This window comes from Panthera tigris, chromosome B4, assembly GCF_018350195.1.
Source record: "Panthera tigris isolate Pti1 chromosome B4, P.tigris_Pti1_mat1.1, whole genome shotgun sequence".
NCBI lineage: Eukaryota > Metazoa > Chordata > Mammalia > Carnivora > Felidae > Panthera > Panthera tigris.
In genome coordinates, this window is record NC_056666.1 from 19,972,438 (window position 1) to 19,991,064 (window position 18,627).

The 18,627-nt window shown below is 37.7% G+C and overlaps 1 protein-coding gene across 13 annotated transcripts in view; it reads left to right on the top strand.

The window, feature by feature from the left end:
• MLLT10 (MLLT10 histone lysine methyltransferase DOT1L cofactor) overlaps positions 1 to 18,627 on the top strand; it is a 234,949-nt gene that overhangs the window by 142,729 nt on the left and 73,593 nt on the right. The gene's annotated exons all lie outside the window — the stretch shown is intronic.

An 18,627-nucleotide genomic window follows, 5' to 3' on the forward strand; every position in this document is an offset into this window, starting at 1 on the left:
ACCATTCATTGATTCTGCCAGCAGTGTATCAGGGGTCTGTTCCTCTACATTCTCTGCACTACTTGGTATGGTTTAATTTTGGCATTTCTAGTGGGTATGGGGTACTTTCTCATTGAAGTTTCAGTTTGCATTTCTGTAATGATTAAATTATGTTGAATGTCTTTCCATGTGTGTATTTGCCGTTTCTTTATTTTCTTTGGTGAAGGTCTGCTCAGATCTGTTCATCACCTGTCTTTTTTTATTGACTTGGTTTGTTTTCTGCATTTTGTGAGACAACATGTGTTCTAGATGCAAGTCCCTTATCGGGTACATTATTTGCAGGTATTTTTCCCACTCAGTGGCTTAAGCAGACATTCTTCTTCTTCTTCTTTTTTTTTTTTTTTTTAATGTTTATTCATTTTTAATAGAGACAGAACAGGAGCAGGGGGAGGGGCAGAGAGAGAGGGAGACACAGAATCCAAAGCAGGCTCCAGGCTCCAGCCCCAAGCTGTCAGCACAGAGCCCGACGCGGGGCTCGAACTTGTGAACTGCAAGATCATGACCTGAGCTGAAGTCAGATGGTAACTGACTAAGCCACTCAAGCGCTCCTTAAGCAGACATCTTAATTAAATGGTTAGTATATACATTTTTTTAATATGTTTTCTTCTAGAAGTTTTATATTTTCATCTTTCACATTTACCCTTTTGAGTTAATTTTTGCTTGTGTGACTTATATATCAGAGTCCACTTATTCGAATTATAGATACCCAGTTTTTCTGGATCACTTGTGAGACAGACTGTTCTTTCTCCACCGAATTGCCTTTACCCACATTTGTTGAATCCCACTTGACCATATATATATTGGTCTCTTTTTGGAATCTGTTCTCTGTTGATCTGTTTGTCTGCTTTTACAATTTTTAAAACTAGTATTCATTCATTCATTCATTCATTCATTCATGTGCGCGAGTGCATGAGTGTGAGAGAGGAATGGAGAGGGAGGGAGGGAGGGAGGGACAGAGAGAGAGAGAGAGAGAGAGAGAGAGAGAGAGAGAGAGGGAGAGAGAGAGAGAGGGAATCTTAAGCAGACTCCATGCTCAACGCGCAGCCCAACGCGGGGTTTGATTCCCACAATGCTGGGATCATGACATGAGCAGAAATCAATTCTTGGACGCTCAACCGACTGAGCCACCTAGGTGCCCCTGTCTTTTACATTTAATACCACACTATCCTGATTACTGTAGCTTTATAGTAACCAGTTAGGTCAGGTAGGATCCATTTTCCAACTTTGTTCTTCTCTTTCAAAGTCATTTTGACTATTCTAGGTTCAGTTTTTACGTGAGTTTTAGAATCAGATTGTCAAGTTGTTGAAATAAAACTGCCTGTATTTTGATTCAAACTGCATTGAATCTACAAATCATTTTGAGGGAGAATTAATGTCTTTAACAATATTGAGTCTTCTGATTCACGAACACAGTATATCTCTTTAATGTATTTTAATCTCAGTAACAAGTATACAGGTTTTATAAATCTTTTTTCAGCTCTGTTCCTAAATGTTTGATGTTTTTTGGTGCTTTTATAATCTTTTTTAAGGTGTAAATTTCTGATTGTTTCTTACTAGTGTATAGAAATACATTTTTGTAGTTTTGTATGTTTATGTGGTGTCCTGCAAACTTGCTGAAAATTCTTATTTCCAGTAGCGTATTGATTCCGTGGGATTTTCTTCATAGATGATCAGGCCAACCACAAATAAGACAGTTGTACTTCATCCTTTCTGGTCTGGATGCCCCGTATTTCTTATTATATTGTTAACTACAAGTGGTGAGAGTGAGCATCTTTGCTTTATTCTTGAAATTAGGGGGAAAGTAATCTTCTAACATTGTATATGATGTTGAAGTTTACTTCTGTTCCTAATTTGTGGAGTTTTTAATTGGCCATGGATGTTAGATTTTGTCAAATAATTTTTCTATATATTTTAATAGATACATTAATACAAAAATATTTTTTTTAATCTCTTAATATGATGAAGTACATTCATTGGTTGATTTTTTTTTTCCTGCTGTTAAGCCAGATAAATGCCACTTTGTCTTGATATATTACCAGTTGTGTACATTACTGAATTCAGATTTTTGAAATGTGAAGACATTTTTGCATCTGCATTCATGAGAGATACTGGCCTATAGTTTTTTTTTGTAGAATGTCTTTGGATTTGGTTAAAAAATAATGCTAGACTCAGAATGAGTTGCCAAATGTTCACTCTTGTTCAGTTTTCTGGAAGAGTTTGTCTAAATTTGGTATTATTTCTTAGTGTTTTATAGAGTTTCCTCTTTTTTTTTTTTTTTTAAAGTTTATTTATTTTGAGAGGGGGTAGGTGGGGGGGAGGGAATTGGGGAGAGGGAGAGAGAGAATTCCAAGCTGTCAGTGTGGAGCCTGATGCAGGGCTCAAACTCATGAACCATGAGATCATAATGAACCATGAGATCATGATGAACCATGAGATCATGACGTGAACCATGAGATCATGACGTGAACCAAGATCAAGTCGGACGCTTAACTGACTGAGTCCCCTGGCTGCCCCTGGTAGAATTCTGAAGCCATCTGGGCATAGAGTTTTTCTTGGGAAGTTTTTTTAAAACTATAATTCCATTTCTTTAATAGAGAACTATTTAGGCTGTTCTTGAGGTACTTTTGGCAGTTTGTATCTTTTTTTCTAATCCAGGCTGGATAGAGGTTTATGAATTTTATTGATCTTAAATTATTAGCTTTTGGAATCTGATTTTTTTTTTCTAATGATCTTAAGGTTTTGTATTTTAGTTTTTAGTAGTTCTAGGTTTTTATTTCTGTTCTGATTTTATTTTTTTCCTTCCTACTGCTTGGTTTGGCTTTACTTCATTCTTTTTTTTCTAATTTTTTAAGGCATAAGATGATTTAATTTATTTGAGGTCTTTTTTTGATATAGCAGTTCAAAAAAATAAACTTAAAAAATTTTTTTTGACATTTATTTATTTTCAAGAGACAGAGTGTGAATGGGGGAGGGGCAGAGAGAGGGAGGGGGACAGAATCGGAAGCAGGCTCCGGGAAGCAGGCTCCTGGCAGTGCAGAGCCCAACGCGAGGCTCAAACCCACTAACCGTGAGGTCATGACCTGAACTGAAGTCAGATGCTTACCCGACTGAGCCACCCAGGCACTCCCCCCCAAAAATAATAAACTTTTAAATTAATTTTTTAGATTTTTTAAATTTTTAGTAAGAATGGAATCATACTTTCTAGTGTAGAATCTACAAATAATACCTGTTTTGCACTGACATTTTTATAAAAGAACTTTGGAAGTTTCCATGCATAAAAATTAAGGAATAGATAAATGGATAGATTTAAATGCTGTGTGGGTGGGGAAATTTTGCCTTGCAGTCTAGTGGCAGACAAATCGCTCTTTTCTTTTTTTTAATGCAGCTCATTTGAATTTAAATCAAAACAAAAGCGGTTCATCCGTTTTTTTTCTCATCCCCCAGTGCCTCCCTTGCCTCTGACAATACCCACATTTATTTTTTAGAGCAGTTTTAGAATCGCAGCAAAATTGAGTGGAAATTACAGAGATTTCCAATGTACCCTCTGTCCCATATTCATCTTCCTCCACTATCAGAGTGATAAATTTATTATAATATGTGAATCTACACTGAAACACCATTATTGCCCAAAGTCCGTAGTTGATATTGGGGTTCACTCTTTGGTTCTGTGAGTAACTATTTGAGGACACGTATCCATCACTATAGTATCCTACAAAACTTTTACTCCCCTGAAACTTCTCAGTGTTCTGCCAATTTATTTCTCCTTCCTTTCAAACCCCAACAACCAGTAGTCTTTTTAGTGGTCGCCGTAGTTCAACTTTTTCAAAATGTCATATAAAATTGGAATCACACAGTGTGTAGCTTATTCAGATTGACTTCTTTCATGTAGTTTTATGCTTTAAAGTTTCCTCCATGTCTTTTTCTTAATATTTTTAAGATGTTATTTTTTTTTAGAGTAGTTGCAGGTCCAGAGCAAAATTGAGAGGAAGGTACTAGGATATCCCGTATATCCCTTTTTTCCCTATTCCCACACATATATAGCCTCCCCTGTTATCAACATCCTTCAAAAAAGTGGTAAATTTGTTACTGCTGGTGAACCTACATTGACTCTTAATTATCACCCAAAGTTCATAGTTGATGTTAGGATTCACTCTTGGTGTTGTGTGTTCTATGGGTTGGACAAATGTATGGTGACACACGTATCCACTATGATAGGATCATACAGCATAGTTTCACTGCCCTAAAAAGTCCTGTTTTCCAGCTATTCATCCCTCCCACCCTCTCTAGCCCCTGGCAACCACTGATCTTTTCACCGTGTCCATAATTTTGACTTTTTCAAAATGTCGTAAGTTGGAATCATAGTATGTAGCCTTTTTGGACTGGCTTTTTTCACTTAGTAATATGAATGTAAGATTCTTCTATATCTTTTTGAGGCTTGATAACTGATTTCTTTCTAGGACTGAATAATAAGCCATTGACTGGATATACCAGTTTGTTTATCCAAAAGGACATCTCGGTTGCTTCCAGGTTTTGGCAATTATGAGTAAAGCTGCTATAAACATCTGTGTGCAGGTTTTTGTGTCGATGTAATTTTTCACTTCTTCTGGGTAAATACCAAGGAATGTAATTGTGGGATAATACGGTGTAGGAGTATGTTTAATTTTGTAGGAAACAGCCGAACTGTTTTCTAAAGTGGCTGAATCATTTGGCATTTCCAACAATGAGTTGAGAGTTCATTTTTCTCTACATTCTCTCCAGCGTCTGGTACTATTGGTTTTTTGGATATTGGCCATCCTAATAGGTGTAGAGTGGCATGTCATTGTTTAAATTTTCATTTCTCTGCTGCCATAGGATGTGGAGTTTCTTTTCTTGTGCTTACTTGCTATCTGTATATCGTCTTTGGTGAGGTTTCAGAATTTCTGGTCCTTTTAAAAATCAGTTCATTTGCTATTGTTTTATGAAGGATTCTTTATATATTTTAGATAAGTCTTCTTATCAGGTATGTCCCTTTTTTTTATAAGTGTATTTATTTGTTTTGAGAGAGAGTGCATGCACGTGCACAAGTGTGAGAGGGGTAGAGAGAGAGGAGAGAGAGAATCCGAAGCAGGTTCTGTGCTGTCAGCACAGGGCCTGACACCGGGCTTAATGCCACAAACTATGAGATCACAGCCTGAGCTGAAACCAAGAGTCAGACGCTTAACTGACTGAGCCTCCCAGGCACCCCCTTTTTTTTAATTTTGAGTACAGTTGACACACTATGTTAGATTAGTTTCAGCTGTACAACATAGTGATTCAACAACTCTATATATCATGTTATGCTCACCACAAGCGTAGTTACCATCTATCACCATATAATAGTCACGAAAATGCCATCGACTGTATGCCCTATGCTGTATCTTTTAACTCCTATAACTTATTCTTTCCATAATTGGAAGCGTGTGTTTCCCACTCTCCTTTATGCATTTTGCTCATCCCCCCATACCCTTCTTCTCTTGCAGCCATCATTTTGTTCCTTGTATTCATTAGGTCTGATTCTGCTTTTTGCTTGTTGATTCATTTGTTTTTTAGATTCTACACGTAAGGAAATCATATGGTATTTGTATTTGTCTGACTTATTTCACTTAGTGTAATACCCTAGGTTAATTCCTGTTGCAAATGGCAAGATCTCATCCTTTTATATGGCTGCATAATACTCCGTTGTGTATTCCATCCCATTCCATATATATATAATCACATCTTCTTTATTCAGCCATCAGTGGACGTTTGCTAGCTTCTGTACTTTGGCTACTGTAAATAAAGCTGCTGTAAGAATAGAATGTGCATGTGTCTTTTCAGATTAGTGTTTTTGTTTTCTTTGGGTAGCAGATACCCAGTAGTGGAATTATTGGATCATATGGTATTTCTATTTTTATATTTTTTTGAGGAATAGAAAACTTTTATTGCATGTAAATAAAAGGGTTATTTAGTTATCTTCTGAATTCTATTTTTAGTTTGTCAAGGAACTTCCATACTATCTTCCACTGTGGCTGTAACAATTTACATTCTTAACAACAGTGCACAAAGATCCCTTTCTTGCCACATCTTTGTCAACACTTGTTGTTTATCGTCTTTTTGATTTTAGCCATTCTGATGGGTGTGAGGTGATAACTGTTTTGATTTGCATATTTCTCATGATTAGTGATATTTGGCATCTTTTCATGTGTCTGTCTGCCATCTGTATGTCTTCTTTTAAAAATGTTTATTCAGGTCCTCTTGTCCACTTTGCAGTCACTTTTATTTTGTGTTCAGTTGTATAAATTCTTAACATATTTTTGGATATTAACCCTTTGTCAGATATATCATTGACAGATACCTACTCTTTTTTTTTTTTTTTTTAATGTTTATCTATTTTTGAGAGAGAGTGTGAGCAGGGGAGGGGCAGAGAGAGAGGGGGACAGACGATCCGAAGCAGGCTCTGCACCGATAGCAGTGAGCCTGATGCAGGGATGGAACTCAGGAACCATAAGATGATGACCCTAGCTGAAGTCAGAAGCTCAACCGACTGAGCCACCCCTCTGATCCAGCAGATACCTACTCTTCCGCAGTGGGTTGCCTTTTTGTTTTGTTGATGATTTCCTTTGCTGTGCAAAACTTTTATTTTGATGTAGCCCTGACAGTTTATTTTTTCTTTTATTTTCCTTGTCTGGGGAGACATATTTAGAAAAGTGTTTCTATGGCCAGTGTTAAAGATGTTTTTCGTCTAGGTTTTTGTCCTGGTTTCAGGTCTCACATTTAGGCTTATTTTTAGGTATGGTGTAAGAAAGTGGTCCAGTTTCATCCTTTTGCATGTCACTGTCCAGTTTCAGCACCATTTATTGAAGCGACTTTCTTTTCCCCATTGTATGTATATTCTTGACTTCCTTTGTCATGGAGTTAATTGACCACATAAACACAAGTGTGGGTTTATTTCTGTGTCCTCTGTTTTGTTGATGTATGTGCCTGTTTTTGTTCAGCATTGTAGTGTTTTGATTATGACAGCTTTTTGGTAGTGTATCTTGAGATCTGGAATTGTGAAACTTCCAGCTTTGTTCTTCTTTTTCAAGATTGCTTGGGCTATTTGGGGTATTTGTGTTTCAATATGGATGTTGGTATTATTTGTTCTAGTTTTGTGAAAAATGTCAAGTATGTCTTCTTTAAGTATTTTCTCAGCCTGTGGCTGATGTTTTCATTTTCTGGATGATGTCTTTGGTAGAGCAAAAGTTTATTTTATTTTATTACTAGTTTTTAAAATGTTTATTTAATTTTGAAGGAGAGAGAGAAAGAGCTGGCTGGGGGAGGGGCAGAGAGAGAGGGAGACACAGAATCTGAAGCAGGCTTCAGGCTCCGAGTTGTCAGCACAGAGCCCAATGTGGGACTGTAACTCACAAACCTCAAGACCATGACCTGAGCCGAAGTCGGACACTCAACCGACTGAGCCACTCAGGAGCCCCAAGCAAAAGTTTTTAATTTTAATGAAGTTCGGCTTACCATTTCTTTCTTTCATGGATTGTGCTTTTGGTGTTATATCTGAAAAGTCATTGCCAAACCCAAGGTTATCTTATTTTCTCCTATGTTATCTTTTAGGAGTTTTATAGTTCTGTATTTTACATTTAGATCTATGATCAATTTCGAGTTAATTTTTGTGAAGGGTGTAAATGAATTTTATGTCTAGATTCATTTTTTGCATGGGGATAACCAGTTCTAGCCCTAGTTGTTGAAAAGCTTGTGTTTGTTCCATTGTAGTGCTTTTGCACCTTTATCAAAGGTTAGTTGACTGTAGTTATGTGGGTCTGTTTCTGAAGTTTTTTTTTTTAATCAGTTCCATTGATCTGTTTGTCTATTCTTTCAACAGCACTACACTATCTTAATTACTGGAGGGTTTTTGTTTTTTGTGTTTTTTTTTTTGTTTTTTTTTTTAGTTGCTGTACCTTTTAAGCAAGTCTGAAATTGAGTAATGTCACTACTCCAGCTTTATTCTTGTCCTTCACTTTTGTGTTGGCTATTCTGTATCTTTTTACCTTTTCGTATGTGCCTTAGCATCAATTTGTCAGTATCTGCAAAAATTGGCTGGGATTTTGGTTGAAATTGTATTGAATCTGTAGATCAATTTGCAGGAACTGACATCTTGACCATATTAAGTTTTGCTGTCTATGAAGTTGGGATATCTCTTCATTTATTTGATTTGTTTGATTTTGTTTATACAAGTTTTGTTGCTTTTCTCATGTAGACCTTATACATATTGTTAGATTAAAACTTTAAGTAATTTTTGGAGGTGCTTTTGTACATGGTATTGTGTTTTTAATTCAAAATTCCACTTGTTCCTTGTGAGTATATATGAAAGCAGTTTCTCTCTTTCATTTAACCTTGGTTTTGCAGTCTTTACATAATTGTTTATTAGTTCCAGGAATTTTTTGGTCAGTAATTTTGGATTTTCTACATGGACAACCATGTTCTCTATGAAAAACCACACTTTCATTTCTTCCTTCTCAATCAGTTTATATTTTATTTCCTTTTCTTGTCTTTTTACATAAACTAGGACTTCCAGTATGATGTTGTAATGGAGTGGTTCCTGATATTAGTGGGAAACCTAGTTTCTCACCATTAAGCATGATGTTAGCTGTAAGTTAACCAACTTTACCAAGTTGAGGAAGTTCCCCTTTTATTCCTAGTTTTCTGAGAGTTGTTTTTTTCTTTTTTAATTTTTTTTTAACATTTATTTATTTTTCAGACAGAGAGAGACACAGCATGAACGGGGGAGGGGCAGAGAGAGAGGGAAGCACAGAATCGGAAGCAGGCTCCAGGCTCTGAGCCGTCAGCCCAGAGCCCGACGCGGGGCTTGAACCCGCAGACCGCGAGATCGTGACCTGAGCCGAAGTCGGACGCTTAACCGACTGAGCCACCCAGGCGCCCCATCTGAGAGTTTTTAAACTTCACCCATTGTGAATGGGTGTTGTACTTTGTCACATGCTTTTTCTGCAACTATTTATTTTTATTTATTTTTTAAATGTTTATTTATTTTGAGGGAGAGAGATAGAGACAGAGAGCAAGCAGGGGAGGGGCAGAGAGAGAGGGAGACACAGAATCCGAAACAGAGCTCAATGCAGGGCTCGAACTCACGGACTGTGAGATCATAACCTGAGCCAAAGTTGGATGCTTAACTGACTGAACCCCCCATGCGCCCCTTTTTCTACAACTGTTGATATGATGTGTGATTTTTTTTTATCTTGTTGATGTGATGGGTTACATTAATTTGTTTGAAGATTATTTATTTTGAGAGAGAAGGAGAGTGTGCATGATCAGGGGAAGGGGAGACAGAGAATCCCAAGTAGGCTCCCTGTTGTCAGTGCAGAGCCTGACGCTGGGCTCAATCCCACGAACCGTGAGATCCTGTCTCGGGGCTCCATCTCATGACCATGAGATAATGACCTGAGCTGAAATCAAGAGTCAGGTGCTTAACCGACTAAGCAACCCAGGTACCCCTCCATTCATTGATATTTAATCAATGAGTGTCTTCATTTTTAAAGTGTTTCTTGTAGATAGCCTATAAATTAGTCTTTTTTTTTAATTTTTTTAAAAATGTTTTTATTTATTTTTGAGAGACAGAGAGTGAGAGAGAGAGAGAGAGAGAGAGAGAGAGCGAGAACGAGAGAGAGAGCACGAGTGGCCAGAGAGAGAGGGAGACACAGAATCCAAAGCAGGCTCCAGGCTCTGAGCTGTCAGCACAGAGCCCGACATGGGGCTCAAACCTGTGATCTGTGAGATCATGACCTGAGCTGAAATCAGACGCTCAACCAACTGAGCTACCCAGATGCCCCATAAATGAGTCTTGTTTTTGATCAGTTCTTTTAATTGGTATATTTAAACTATTTATGTTTAAGGTAATTATTGATACAGTTAGGTTAATATTTCCCAGATTTGTAACTGTTTTCTATTTGTTGCTCTAGATCTTTGGTACTGTTTTTGTCTTCCAAATGTTTTCTACTTATCAGGGTTTTTGTTTTTCTTTCAGTTTAAAAAATTGTCTTTAGTGTTAATTTTGATAGAGAAACAGAGTGTGAGTGGGCAAGGGGCAGAGAGAGAGGGAGACACAGAATCCAGAGCAGGCTCCAGGCTCCAGGCTCCGAGCTGGTCAGTACCTCGTTAATGGCAGAATGCCCCCCCCCCCACTTTTAAAAAATGTTTTAATGTTATATTTTATATTTGAGAGAGAGAGAGAGAGAGAGAGAGAGAGAGAGAGAGAGAGAGAGAAGAGGGGCAGAGAGAGAGAGGGAGACAGAATCTGAAGCAGGCTCCAGGCTCAGAGCTGTCAGCACAGAGCCTGATGAGGGGCTCGAACTCAAGAACCGTAAGATCATGACCTGAGCCAAAGTCAGATGCTTAACCGACTGAGCCACCCAGGTGTCCCATAATGGCCTTTCTCCTTGCCAGGCTTCTTTGAGGGAGCCATTCTGCCGGGCCCTGGTTGGAAAGGGAAGAGCGGATCTATTGTGGGAGAGGGAAAGCAGCAGAGCAAGTACAACTTCCCGGTTATCTGTCAGGCGCGGAAGGGGAGAGGTGACCCTCCTCCTAAGGGTTTTAATTGAGTTTTTTTTTAAATGGTTCCATTTTCTTTCATTTCTTAATATATCAATTATACTTTTTTCATAGTTGCTCTACTGTTTGCAGTATATATAAATATAGAGCTAATCCAAGTTCACTTTCAAATAATTCTACACCACTTCACAGTTAGTACCTGTACCTTGTAATGACAGAATATTCCTAAATTCCTCCCTCCCATCTTTTCTGTCACTGCTGTCATTCATTTCAGTTATACAGAAGCACATATAAGCGTATATGTGCTTAAGACTATACATTCAAACATATTGTTGCTATCATTACTTTGAACACTGTTAGATCAAGTAAGTATAAGAAAAATCAGAGTTTTAATTTTACCTTTGTTGATTCATTCTCTGATGCTCTTCTTTATATAAATCCAAATGTCTGAGCTGTATCATTTCCTTCTCTCTGAAGAATTTCTTTTCACATTTCCTGCAAGGTAGACCTATGGCAACAACTTCCCTCAATTTCTGTTTGTTTGAGAAAGTCTTTGTTTTCACTTTTGAAGGATGATTTTGCAGTGTACAGAATGCTAGGTCTTTTCCCCCTCTCAACACATTATTTCATATCATTCTCTTCTTGGTTGTATTATTTCTGAGAAGTCAGATGTAATTCTTATCTTTGCTACTTCATGGATAAGGCTTTTTCCCCTTCCAGCTTCTTTTCAGTACGCGCGCGCGCGCGTGTGTGTATTATCTCTGATTTCTTGTAGTTTGTGATATACATACCTAGCTGTATTTTTTTGACACGTGTCTTACTTGGTAGTCTCAGAGCTTCCTGGATTTGTGGTATGGTTTCTGACACTAATTTGGGAAATTTGTAGTCTTTTTTGATTCAAATATTGCATCTCTGTTCTCCTGTCCCCTCCCGTCTGTTCCCCTCCTCTCCCCTCCCCCCCCTTCTCTTCCCATCTCTTCTGTCCTCTTAAGTTTTTTTACATGCTGGACCAGAATCCCAGAAGTGTTAATATAGGCATTTAATACTACAGACTTTGTTCTAAGCACTACTTACGAATTTTGATATGTTGTATTTTCGTTTTTATTTAGTTGAACAATACCTTGTGGTGTCCTTTTGATTTCTCATTGATCCATGGGTTATTTACACGTAGATTATTTACTTTTGAAACATTTGGAAACTTTTCACATATTTTTTTATACTGATTTCTAACTTAATATCTTTGTGTTATATAATTTCTTTTAAGTTTTTTAAGATTAAAAAAATGACACACAATATGGATTATTGTGTGTAATGTCCTGTGTGCTTTTAAAAAGAATGTGTATTCACTCTGCTCCTCGTATATGGAGTTTTTCTATAAATGTGAGGTCAAGTTGATTTATACTGTTTAAGGTCTCCATATGCTTACTTATATTTTCTGTGTACTTGTTCAATTACTGAGAAGAGGCTTTGGATCTCTCTTACTGTAGTTATGGATTTTATTATTTTTCCCATTTTCTTTTTCTGTCAGTTTTAATTTATTTTGAAGGTCTCTTATTAGGTGCAAAAGCGTTTAGGATTTTTTATCCTCTTGATAAATAGGTCTCTTTATCCTGGTAATATTCCTTGTTCTGAAATTTATTTTGTTTGTACTAATGTTGTGAATTCAGCTTTCTTTTAATCAGTGTTAAATTGATATTTCTTTCCCACACTTGCACTTTTGATATCTTTGTGTCTTTATATTTACATTTTAAAAAAAAGTTTATTTATTTATTTTGAGAGAGAAAGCAAGCAGAGGAGGACAGAGAGACGGAGAGAGAGCATCCCAAGCAGGCTCTGCACTGTCAGCGCAGACCCCGTCGCGGGGCACAATCTCAGGAACTGTGGAATCCTGGACTGAGCCGTAATCAAGAGTCTGACACTCCCCTAACTGAGCCACCCTTAAAGTGGTTTTCTTATAGGCAGCGTATAGTCTCGAGTTTCTTTTTTCAGTGTTATAATCTTTGCCTTTCACTGGAGTGTTTAGTTAATTAGCATATGATTATTGATATTCTTGTATTTAAAGCTATCATTTGCTAATCCTTATTATTGGCCTGTTTCATCTTTTTTTTCTGTCTTTGTCATTGAATATTTTTTATGATTCCATTTTGGCTGCTTAGTAATGATTCTTTGTTATTTTATTTATTGATTGCTTTGGGGTTTATGTCATACATGTTTTAATTTATCAGAATCTGCCTTCAAATGATATTATGCCATTTCACATATTGTGTAAGCATATATAATTCAGGGTTGCCCGGGTGGCTCAGTCAGTTGGGTGTTGACTCTTAATTTGGGCTCCCAGGCATGGGATTGAGCCCTGGGTCTGGCTCTGCACTGAGTGTAGAGTCTACATAAGATTTTCTCTCTCCTTCTGCCCCCTCCCCTGCTTATGCGTGTACATGTGTTTTTTCTCTCTCTCAAGAAAAAAAAAACAAAACAAAAGAATATACAGTTTAGAATTTACATACTTGTAATTCTACCTTTTTTGGTTCTGTGCTATTTTTGTCATATTTAAAATTTTTTTATATATTATTAAACCTCACAATTGTTACTAATTTTACTCTAAGCCTTCAGTTATAAAGAGATTAAATATTTAAAAAGTCTTTTTTTCCCCCCCAAACTTTATTTATCTTGAGATAGCACAAGCATGGGAGGGGCAGAGAGAGGGAGAGAGAGAGCATCCCTGAAATCAAGAGCCAGTTGTTTAACGGACTGAGCTCCCCAGGCACCCCGAAGAAGTCTTTTATATTTACCCATGTAATTACTGTTTCTAGTGTTCCTAATTACTTTGTGTAGATCCACATTTCTTTTGTTGTTTTCTTTCTGCCTAAAAGACAGCCTTTAGCATTTATTGTAGTCTTGCTTTGCTGATTAGTTCTTTTAGCTTTTTTTGTTTGTTTGTTTGTTTGTTTGTTTAAAATCTGGAAGGCAATTAAAGTTGACCTTTGAAGAATGTAGTGGTTAGGACCCCCCCCCCCCCCCCCCCCGCATAGTAGAAAATCTGCATATAATTTTTGACTTCCCTAAAACTTAACTTCTAATAGTCTGCTGTTGACCTAGAAGTTTTACTGATAACGTAAACAGTCAATTAACACATATTTTGTATATGTATTATATACTGTGTTCTCACAATAATATAAGGTGGAGAAAAGAAAATGTTTTTAAGAAAGTGATATGGAAAAGCAAATACATTCACAGTGGTGTTTTGTATTTATTGAAAAAATTGTATAAATGAAGTCATACAGTTGAAACTGGTGTTGTTTAAGGGTCAGCTATATATTTTGCCTTTGCTTTTGAAAAAATATTTTAGCTTGGTATAGAATTCTAGGTTAAAAGGTTTTTTTTTTTTTGTTTTTTTTTTGTTTTTTTTAAGTTCATTTATGTTGAGAAGGAGAAAGAAAGTATGCACAAGTGGGGGAAGAGCAGAGAGACAGGGAGAGAGAGAATCCCAAGCAGGCTCCCTGCTGTCAGTGCAGAGCCTGCTGCTGGGCTGCAGCTCACAAACTGTAAGATCATGACCTGAGCTGAACATCAAGAGGCAGATGCTTAACCAACTGAGCCACGCAGGTGCCCCTGTTTCTTTGGTCTTTAAAGATTTTTTATTTACTCTTGTTTTCTAACCTGCATTATTTCCATGAGAAATCTGTTTTCATTCTTAACTTTGTTTCTTAGCAGATAAAGCATTTTTTTTTTCTTTTTCAAAACTCCCTGGCTGTTCTTACCATTTTCTCATTATTGTTGGTTTTTAATGATAAGTAGTTTGATTGTGATGTGGATTTGTGGATTTTTCTTCATGTTTCTTGCGCTTGGAGTTAGTTGATCAGTAGTAGATTTTATAGTTTTCATCAAATTTTATAATTTTTTTCCTGCTTCTTCACATTTTTTCCCTCCTACTTTCCTTTGGGTACTCCAGTGACATAGGCTGCTTAACCTTGTCCCACAGCTCACTGATTCATCCCTGTACTCCGAAACTCCCCTTTTAAAGTCTTCATTCCTTCTGTGCTTCATTTTTGATAGTTCCTGTGCTTTGTTCTTAGACTTGTGTGTGTGAAAAATTTGTGGCTTTTATCAGACACTTGAATACTACATAATTAAAAAAATATTTTAGCCAGCATTATTACATTGGATCATGTTGGTAGAAGACATACAACTGTTGGTTGTTTCTTTTCCCTCTGCCTCTTTCTCCCAAATATGGATTACAGGCAACTAAAGTTTTGAAAATATCTGTTTTTTTGGCTAGCCTGTTATAGAATCATTGTTGACTTGTGAGTCTAATTTAAAATTTTTTGAAGTTGGGTGTATTTTTGGCTCCAGTGAATACTGTTTAGTAGGTATACCAATTGCATCTTATCTGAGGACTAACAATTGTAGCTAGCCATAAAACAAAAAATCATACATGTTCTAAATATTTAAAAGATTCATTAAGTTGCCTGTAAATCACAACATAAACCGAAGTATGTATGCCTTTCCTTAGAGACTCTCAATAAGACCAAATATGCAGTTTTATCTCCAGTGGAAAAGGGGAAAAAAAAAGACCATATTTTATTCAGTCAAGTTCCAAATGAAGTCGTTTGTATTTTGTGGGTTAATTTACATGGAAGATGTGTATTTTTAAGCACTAGAATTGCTCTCAGCAGTGAGATGCTCATGCAACGAGAGTTATTTAGGTTGAGAAACTAAGGAAAGAGTAGATTTGTGGCATTAGGTTACTCCTTGTGTCTCAGCTCCTCCCCACTGCCCTCTCTTACTTCTTTTCCACTTCTTGATTTTGATTAGATTGTGTATTTGTAATGGAATTCCACCATTCCATATTATTTAAACTGTGTATTATGGAACAGATATGCCTTTTTTTTTTTAATTAAAAAATTAAAAAAAAATTTTTTTTTTTTTTAACGTTTATTTATTTTTGGGACAGAGACAGACAGAGCATGAACAGGGGAGGGGCAGAGAGAGAGGGAGACACAGAATCGGAAGCAGGCTCCAGGCTCCGAGCCATCAGCCCAGAGCCCGACGCGGGGCTCGAACTCACGGACCGCGAGATCGTGACCTGAGCTGAAGTCAGATGCTTAACCGACTGAGCCACCCAGGCGCCCCTAAAAAAATTTTTTTAAATGTTTGTTTTTGAGAGAGAGCACAAGCAGGAGAGGGGCAGAGAGAGAGAGGGAGACACAGAATCCAAAGCAGGCTCCAGGCCTTGAGGTGTCTTCTAAGAACCTGACACGGGGCTCAAACTCGCAAACTGTGAGATCATGACCTGAGCTAAAGTTGGATGCTTAACCAGCTGAGCCACCCAGGTGCCCCTGGAACAGATACTCTTGAATTAACTTAGAAAGGTGGAGTTAAGGTGGAGATCTCTTTTTGAGTAAAATCATACAGATTTTTCCCTCTTGTTATGTGTAATTTTTAAAAAGAGCTGTTAGAATCTTCAGCTAAAGTTTTATATTTTTCTTGTTAAAACATCTGATATTTCGGGGGGCACCTGGGTGGCTCAGTTGGTTGAGCATCCAACTTTGGCTCAGGTCATGATCTCACAGTTCCTGGATTTGAGCCCCACGTTGGGCTTTGCACTGTGACAGCATGGAGCCTACTTGGATTCTCTGTCTCACTCTGTCTGTCCCTACCCTGCTCACATGCACTCTCTCTCAAAAATATATAATAACTAAAAATTTTCTTAAATCTTTGATAATTTTTAAACCTTAGAAATGACTTTTTAAAAAAGAAAATGTTATGAGAGCGCCTTCAGTCAGTTAGGCATTTGACTTCGGCTCAGGTCATGATCTCGTGCTCTGTGAGTTCAAGCCCCGGGTCGGGCTCTGTGCTGGCTGCTCAGAGCCTGGAGCCTGCTTCAGATTCTGTGTCTCTCCCTCTCTTTGCCCCTCCTATGCTCATGCTCATGCTCATGCTCATGCTCATGCTCTGTCTCTGTCTGTCTCTCAATAATAAAAAAAACGTTTAAAAAGAAATGTTACGATTTTGTTTAGTATGACTTTTGTCAGTGAAATTTGCTTAATTTGTATTCATTGCTTTCTTTGTAATACCTTTTCTTCCATGTGGCATATTTTCATTGGGTTTATGGACATATGTATACTTCAAGGGTAAGCAAGGATATTCTATTAAATGAGTGGGAAAATTGACCAACGCTAGTTTAGGTTGGTATGTGGAAATAGTATATTTTTGTGTTTGGTTCTCCACCCAGTTTTTTCTTCTTTGCTTATTTGGTACATGGTCAAAGGACATGAATGAAGAACATCACTGCGTTTTCTTTAGATGACTTTTAAACTTCATTAGGCTTGTATGTGAATGGGATGGAGAACCTCAACTCGTTATTAGAAAAAAGTATTTGAAAAGTAAAGTAGGTGGTTCCCAAAGTGACCCTGCCCAGCATGGAAACATTCATGTTTCTAAAGTAATCCATGAAGTTTGTTTTTGTAAGTTTATTTATTTATTTTGAGAGAGAGTATGCAAGCAGGAGAGGGGCGGGTCGGGGGGATGGGTAGAGAGAGAATCCCAAACAGGCTCCGCACTGGCAGCACAGAGCCAGATGCGGGGTTTGAACTCATTGACCATGAGATTGTGATCTGAGCTGCAGTCACATGCTTGACCAACTGAGCCACCTAGCCCTCCCCCCCACCTTTTAAAGTTTGTTTATTTATTTTGAGAGTGTGCAAGCAGGAGAAGGGTGGAGAGAGAAAGCATCCCAAGCAGGCTCCTCGCTGCCAGCACAGAGCCTGACGCGGGGCTCAGATGCACGGACCGTGAGATCTTGACCTGAGCCGAAGTTGGACATAAAGCAATCCATGAAGTTTAATCAGCCTAAACATGATTGGCTTTCTCCTAAAACTTACTCTGGGACCTTTCTTTCTCATTTGTGGAGTCTCTGTTATTAGAATAGTGATTGGTTTGTTTTTATGAGATAACGTCTCTTGTACTTGATGAAAATCTGTTTGACAGTGTGATGATGTGGAGTGAGGACAGTATCAAGACCAAGTAGCAGACAAGTAGTAGTGAAGAATGTTTGATTTGCGGAGCATTTGAAGTCTTCTTTCTTTCTGCATTTTGAACGTTGATTTTGCTACAAATGCCGACTATTTTGACACCTGATTTTAGCATCTCTTTCTTGTTTTTCACATTTATCTGATGGTTTGTATTGAGTGGTTTGTATTACAGCAGAGATTTTATTTTTTTAAATTTATTTCATGTTTGTTTATTTTTGAGAGAGAGAGAGAGCGCACGCAAGCGAGCGAGTATGCAGAGGAGGGGCAGAGAGAGAGGGAGACACGGAATCTGAAGCAGGATCCACGCTCTGGGCTGTCAGCACAGAGCCCGATGCGGGGGCTCTAACACACGAACTGTGAGATCATGACCTGAGCCAAAGTCAGATGCTTACCTGACCCAGGCGCCCCTACATCAGAGATTTTAGATAGATGATTCAGAAAAATATTTATTCATTTATTTATTCAGCAGAAATTTAGGGCTGTTTGTCTTTCAGGCATTTAGTGAACGTAAACAGGGACAACAAAAATCCTGACCCATTGGACTTACAAACCTTATACTTCTTTTTTTCTTTTTTAGTGTTTATTTATTTATTTTGTTAGAGCATGAGCAGGGGAGGAGCAGGTGTGGGGTGAGAATCCCAAGTAGGCTCTATGCTGTCAGTGTAGAGCCTGACGTGGGGCTTGATCCTGTGAACTGTGAGCTCATGACTTGGCCTGAAATCAAGAGTTGGATGCTCAACGGACTTAGCCACCCAGGCACCCCAGACCTTTTAGTTTGAAGCATGTTGATTAATATACGTCTGTTAGAACACATTCTCACCTTTCATAGTCATTTAATTTACTATTATTTGCATATACCTTGTCTTAAAAATGATTGTTAAACTAATTGGAAATGATTGGAAACTAATTGTTTAGACAGGTCTTTATTTTGTATTTTTCCTAAACATATCTAGATCATGGGGGTGATTACAGATCCGTTTTAGGGTATATAATACTTTCTTTCAAT